This window comes from Echinops telfairi, unplaced genomic scaffold, assembly GCF_000313985.2.
Source record: "Echinops telfairi isolate 266 unplaced genomic scaffold, ASM31398v2 ScPeMD7_2291;HRSCAF=2852, whole genome shotgun sequence".
NCBI lineage: Eukaryota > Metazoa > Chordata > Mammalia > Afrosoricida > Tenrecidae > Echinops > Echinops telfairi.
Genome location: NW_022106189.1, coordinates 31,981,897 through 31,989,518, shown reverse-complemented (window position 1 = coordinate 31,989,518; position 7,622 = coordinate 31,981,897).

Sequence of the window (7,622 nt, the reverse complement as noted above, 5' to 3'; positions counted from 1 at the left end):
CTAGTCACCCTTTCTAAGCGTTCCAGTGTGTTTGGCTATTGGCCTTTTAGGGGCGAGAAAGCCTGTCTTTCTCCCTGGGAGTGACTTTCCGTTAACAGCACAACACAATGCCACCTACGCGGACACTTGGCTATTTGCCTTTTGATAGGCAGTTGAATTAATTTCAACTTTCCTCTATTGAATAGAATTTTTTAAAATCAGCACATATATTAGGTTGGTATAGATGTTAAATAGCTGATGTAAATGGAGGGGGAAACAGGGCATTTTGTAGAGTCAATGTGTTATGCCACAGTCATTGGCAGTGGAATCTGAAAAATCGTGAAAGGAAGAAAAGGGGGTCAATGGAAGCAAGGTTCTGTTGGAGTCAGAGAAGAAATGTGCTTGGAGTGTTCAGAATTGCTGAAGGTTGTGCTTAGGGAATAGAAAACTTCAAATAAGTGATTGCAGAGACATGGAGCACACTGTAGCTGGCTAAGTAGATAGAGTTGAAGATTAAAGGTAGGGTCATTGGAAAAGAGTTGACCCAATGCTGGCTGGCATTTCCACGGCTATTCATTTCTTGCTATCACCCTGGTGTATAGCAGGACCCGGCACAATCGCTGAAGACAAAATGTGGTGACGCACAGTAAACGTGGTGAAGAAAGTGGATGGCTTCCTCTCGGCTAGCAAATGATAGAGGGTCTGGGGTCCCAAAGGCTTGAAGTTAAGCAAGTGGGCCATCCAGCAGAGAACAACAGCCCACATGGAAGAAGCACCCAACCTGTGTGATTATGAGGTGTCTGGCCTTTATGTTACCAATGCAGTTTTCAGTTTTCTCCGGGACGGCCATGATCTCACCAGCTAGGTCCACGTATAGCGCGCGCAGAGAGGGCAGGAGAAGTTCTCTCACTTTCCTCTATAAGTAATTCTTCAGTAAATATTCTTGCACATATTCATTATATACATGGAACGATTTCCCTAGAGGAGTTATCTAGACACTACACTTAGCATTTCTTTAAACATAGTACAGATGCTCATTGTAGAAAATGAACACATGTAGATCAGCCAAAAGAAAAAGAAGACAAATCATGCATAATTTTACCATCCAGATAGAAGTGCTCTCAGCATTGGAGTCTGGTTTTCAGTTGGTGTGTCACATCATATTCTGGGTCTGCCTTTTCGCTCTCCGTGACAGTTTGATTCTCACCGGTGACATGGTATTCCATTGAGTGTGCTTCACTTAACATAACCAATCCCCATTGTAGAAGAGCTAGATCGTTGTCAACCTCTTGCTAAATTGAGCGATCTGGATAGCTATGTGTGGAGATCTCCACCTCTTTAAGCCTTGATGCTAACTCAACAGCTGCTGTAAAGAAGGCATAGCCTTCCTCCTGTGACATAGACCTTCTTACAGTCACTGAGCTGTAAGGACAGATCTGCCTGCTCCCCTAGCCCCAAGCCTTGCACAGAATTGACACTTTATGAATGGATGTTGAGTTCAGTGACATTATTTCTAGCTACTTTTTCTGTGAGTTTTCAAATGTCCCACCGATTTCCCAAGCTTCATTTCATGCCTTACCAAAAACAAATACAAATGTCCTTTTAAGGTATTTTACCATAGATAACAATTAATTTTAAAAAATAGCTAAAAAGATGAACAGATGAATAAATAATAACTGCTATTGAGTCCATTCTGCCTCAGAGTAAACCTACAGGACAGAGTGGATTTCCAAGGCTGTCACTATCACTTCATCTTTCCTCCCTCTGAAAAGCTGGTAGTTTTAAACTGCCAATCTTGCAGTTAGCGCCCCAACTCATAACCCACTCTCTCGATTGACAGTAAAGATAATCAGAGCCACCACATTCTGAACCCCTACTGTCTCCCAAACACTGCCAGATGATTTCCAAAGTCATCTCTTATCACCTCCCAACCTCTCCAAGACTTCTATTTCACAGATGAGAAGTTTGAACTTCCTAGACCAGGGACACCCAGTTAGGAATTCAAACCCCGATGTTTTCCAACTCTGAAATCTGCATGCTTCCCACTCCCTACCTCTGTGTGCATGCGCAGTCTCACTTTGACTCTGCTTCCAAAACATATGAGCTTGCTTTCAAAGTCATTTCACTTTTCTTTACGCTGCCTGAGTCAGAAGTTATACATGGAGGTGTCTCCTCCCTGATTTTTTTTCCTCTACGAAACGAATCGGCCACCTCTTTGCCTCAGCTTCCTTGAGCATCACCGCTTCCCAGACACGGCTTAGAGTCTGGGTGTCCCTAGAGACTAGAAAATATCAATTGCTTTGATTGTATTCAACCATGGCCCAACTCCAGAAGATACATCCGACAGTTGTATGCTGGAGCCTGCTCATACTGGCATGGGAGAGTCTGTTTCGTACATTGCTTCCCAGCGCTTCATTAAATGATGTCACTTTGATCCTTTGAAATGATCTATCAAGAAGATATTTACTCCACCAAAATTGGTCCATGCTACTAATCAGAGCTCCTGACTCCCCCAGAGCCAGTTGTTAAATATTTAGCAGCATACCACTGAACACAGAATGATTAAGTAGCAATTAATATAAGAGGGCTGTCCCTTTCATTAGAACATTTAAAGAGTGCTTCAAGGGGGGAACTGATTTACAAAAATTAACTTGACCTGTCACCCGAAAATGATAACCAGTTCGTGCAGTGATTGTTAGGGAAATGTCCATTTTCATGATGCTGAGAACAATCACTATGTTTCAATAACAGCTTAATGAATTACTGATTATTTTCTGGCTTGGACCATAAACTCATAATCGAGGGCCTCGATCCAAACCAGACATACTGCCATCAGGTTGATTCAGACTCAGCAACTCAATCTAGGGCTCCAGAGGTTGTAAATCTTTACTGGAGCAGATACTGAAGTCCTCCAACTCACTCGATGTCAAACGGCTGGATTTTAGAATCACTTGGGCAGTTTAAAAAATACAGAGACATCTGTTTTGAAAGTGATTGTGGTAGCAATTGTACAATACTGCTTGATGTGGTTAAACGATGGCATGAGATGACATCTGTATTAACTCCCAATAAAATGGTTTTGAAAAAAACATATTGAGACTTCTGTCATAGGCCCAGAGATATGCCTTAATGTATGACTGACAGAGAGCTTTTTTTTTTTTTATCAATTTATTGGGGCTCATAAAATTCATCACAATACATAGATCAATTGTGTAAAGCACATCTATACATTTGTTGCCCTCATCATTCCCAAAATTCGCTTGTCTCTTGGGTTCCCGGAATCAGCTCATTCCCCGCCCCCCTGCCTCTGCCCCCCGACAGAGAGCCCTTAAAGAGCTTTGGAAGTCAGGGGCTTGGGTGGAAAGCAAATGTTTTGAGACTGATGAGGGCAATGAATGTACAAATGTGCTTTACACAATTGATGTATGTATGTATTGTGATATGAGTTATTTGAACCCTAATAAAACAATTAAAAAAAACTTCTGGAAGCGTGGGGGCCACTTGCCTACTTGTCTAACTGATAGAAGACTTCAATAGCTTTGAAAACTTACTACCTGGACACGATACCATGGGGAACATTATGATTTTTAATATAGTTCCTCATTTCTCTACAGTGAAGGCTGAAATTTGCCTTTCCAAGAAGACTGCATTGTAGAAAAACATTCACGTGGACTTTGACGTTGTGCCGATAAATATGAGTGGGCTTCAAAAAGTTTGTGGGAATTGTCCATCGTTCAATGGAATTTTTTTTTCATGAACTTTTTGAAGCCCTCTTCTCCCTGCCCCCCACATACCAAGTTAATGTGTGATCTTAGGATAGACTTTGGAAATAATGGGCCTCTGAACTTACCATATAAAAGTTGTCTTTTTCCTGGTGAGGTTGCCACTCTCCAGATTATTATATGTATGTTCTGAGACGGCAGGTGGAGGACGAGCTGTATGAAGATGTCCCTTGGCTAAGGAGAGAGCTGGTGAGGCCCCTCATGGAGGGGTCAGGCTGACTACGCTGTCCTACTCAGGAGCCCCGGGCTCCAGGTAGTGGTTTTGAACTGCTGACCCAAGTGGTAACCCCCCTGTCCGCCACCAGGGCTCCTTGGCCACTGAATAGGACATGGAAGACAGTAAGGATAGGACGAAAGAAGCAGCAATGATTGGGATTCACACACTCTTGCAGATTAGAGACATTTGGCTCAGGCCCTCCATGGTGGTGGTGTGGTAGCTAAGACTCAAAGCCATGCGACTTCAGTACCCCAATTTCCATCAAGGGCGCATTCAGGCAAGTTCCTGTGGGTGAGACTGCCCTCCCTGGGCTGGCCAACCCAGACACAGCCAACATTTTTCCGGAGGACAGTTTTTTACATGGCAGGTGCAGGGTCAGGGAGAACTAGGGGGTGAATCTCCCTGGAGATGAGAAATGGATTTAGGGCCCTCCCTGTAAACCGTGGTCTTCTGCTCAGCGTAAAGCACTGACACAAGGAACCGGGATAGCTGGCAGAATCATTAGAAAAGCCGAAGAAATAGGCTCCCCAAATGACGCTGGAGAACTAGACTGCCAAGCTAAGGGCAGCTGCCACAGCCCAGAAGCTTCAGCGCTGCTAACAGCCCCCCACCCCCCCCAGCTGAGGAACCTCGAATCCCTCGGCCTGAGCTCCCAGCCGCACCAGCCTTACCCTCTGCCTCTCCCTCCACAGAGGTCTACATTAAAGTCGCCAAAAATAAAATAAAATCTCACACCGGCAGGACGCAACACTCCTGCTCTCACCCCAGAATCCTAGCTGCAAGGAAGCTGGAGAAATACGGCCAGGAAAGGAAGCTGGAAGGTTGGAATGGGTTTGGACAGAATGCATCTGCGGGAACCTGCCACCAAACATGCCCGATCCCATTTCCTTCTCGCACGAAATCTAGGCTTTAAGGAGCTCCGTTTGACAGCTGCGGACACTACAGGAAAGGGAGCGACCCATACGGTCTTTCGTCCCTCTCCTTGCTCTGGAAGGGAAGGAACACGGAGAGGCGGAAGGGCCCGGAGAAGCCGGGGTGGAAGAGAAGCCGTGCACTAGAATGATGGGAACCAGCAAGTGGTGCAGCGCAGAGCCCTGGTGGAGAAGTGGTTATACCTCAGGCTGCTAACCGCAGGGCCCGTAATTCAAAACCACAGAGCTGTTGCTCAGGAGAAAGCCGAGGCGGAAGTTCCGCTCCCATAAACAGTCACCGTGTCCAAAACCTACAGGCGACGGGCTCCCCTGTCCTGTGACTCGCTAGCAGTCAGGATCGACTCGATGGGGCAGTGCGTGTACTGTGTCCACAGAACCAGACTGCCCCAACTAGAAAAACCAGAATTGACCCAGAAGGAACGCAGACACGATCCAACCGCCCTGACTGCGTGGGTGGCAAAGACATCCGTGCTGTACAAGCAAAGCAGTGACCAGGGAAGGCTTCCAGGAGGCCTGCTTCCAGCCAGGTTTAGAGGAGGGATGAAGGGTGAGCTTGTGTGTGGTTATAAAAGGGCAAAGGGTAGCAGAGGGGAGAACTCACTTGCCAAGACTCAGGAGATGGAAGGGGCAGTCCCAGAAGCCCATTAAAGCAGTGCCCTTGACAGGAGGAGGGGAGGGGAGTCAGTGTTTGGGGGGAAACAGTCAGTAAGCTGCCGGAGCAGGGAACCCTTTTCAGTGCATTTTTACTCTATTGTTAGGAAAGTATGTATTGAAATTTGGATTTGAGAATCTCAAAGTGGACCGTGAACTCTTTCTCACAAACACCCCAGGTGATTCCCACACTTGCCCTCTTCTAGAGACCTGTTTGGAACTGCTGAGGACGAGGGCCCAGCCTTGTCTCTGTGATCTGGCCCCTGATGCTGGCAAATTTGCAGAATTGTCACCCCCCCTCGCCCAAGACATTCTAAAGCGAATGAAAAGACAGTTATGTCAGAGGGCAGAATGGATCATAAGGAGTCTCTTGGGCAGTGAGAGATCCAGGATTTTTTGAAAATTCCAGAAATGGGTTTGTATTCATGCTGCTTATTTTGTTTAAGGTTCACTAACCGATACTGATACTCCAGCAACATTTTGACAAGCTTTCCCATCCACCAGGTTCTACGTGAGGCAACTTAAGAGTGAATTCTATCACTGAACCTCCGAAGCTTGTAGTGGAGGCCATTGGTATCCCCATTTCCCAGATGAGGAAACTTAAGACTTGGAGGGCCCAGAGCAATGAACTTGAAACCACCCAGATACTGTCTTGATTTCTTCTCCCTAATTTCAGTTTCCTTATTACTTTTCACCTTATTTCTCTGTATTCTGCATCCCAGTTCCCCGACCTAAAGGACCAGATGTAAAAAGAGCTCTTGAGGGGCATCAAGAACAGCTGGGGGTGTTCATGATCCCAGAGGCATTCAACAAAGAATGGTAAAAGCAGTAGGTGAGCGGATTCTCAAAGGAGTTTTGCTTCATGGGTCTTGCTAGTCACCAGAGGTGACTCTCGTGGGCCCCTCCTCTACAGAAAAAAAACAAAACAGAGAGAACAGAAACTTGTTGTGATTAAATGTTAACTTGCGTTTATTTCTCCACAACTGCCTGTTGTTTAATTTGGCCAAGCCAGCGAAAATTCTTCCTTCAGCCTGTGTGTAATTTCTGCACCTCAGATCTTTACATGCAGGAGAACCATTTCTAGGGCGGAAGCACTCTCCTGTTTCTCCATCAGTGAGTTGAATCCATGCCAACACCCTCCCCACCCCACTAAGTATTCTTTGATCTACATGAAAGATAAGCCGGTCATAATTCATCCTGATCAGTTAAGGTTGGAAAGGAGATGCGGGGGGGATAAGTCAATGAGTTTCAGAGGGCACTAGGGCTCGTTCCTTCCTGGGGCTGATGTAGACTCCTAAAGCCTTAGCCTTGTAGAGCTGAAAAGAGCCCCTTCCAGATTCTTTCCTCTCGTTTTACGGATGAGAAAACCGTGTGCCCCTGGGGTGAAAGGCAGTTGAAATTTAATGGGCAGATATGACTAAAGAAAGCCACAGAGGAAAGGTGGGGTCACAACAAATCCCACAGGGTTTTCGTTATCTGTAGTGATTGTTTTTTTGTTTCCTTTATGATCTGGTGACCCAAGTTCAGTGTCTGGGCCTGGAACTGGAAATCTGTGGACTACTCCTTGGGATGGCATAGACGTCAGACATGTTTGAGAATCTCTGCTGCCCCCTGCTGGACATTTTAAAATCCTAGGCCCTCCAGGTTACGTATCTGGAATTTTATTAAGAGCTGCAAGAATTATGAAGGTAATATTCCATCAAAAAGATTCAAAAGAAATTGGGCAGCAAAAAAAGAAAGTAAGAAAGAAAGAAATTAGGCAGCATGAAAGCAAAGGCCTTCATCCCTCAAGCCTACTTTTCAGTGGTGACTCTTCATTGTTAACAGTTTTTTTTCCCTACATGTTTAATTCAATGCTATTGAATATACTTTTCTTGTTGTAAACTTTTTTTTCACAGTCATCCGCATTCTTCTTTTAATGGATATTGTGTACGAGGGAGCATCAAAAAGTTCATGGAAAAATAGAATGAAAAGATAATGGAACTGATTACAAGGATCTACATGTGACCTCCTCCTGGGGGACGGACAACAGAAAAGTGGGTGAAGGGAGACGGTGGACAG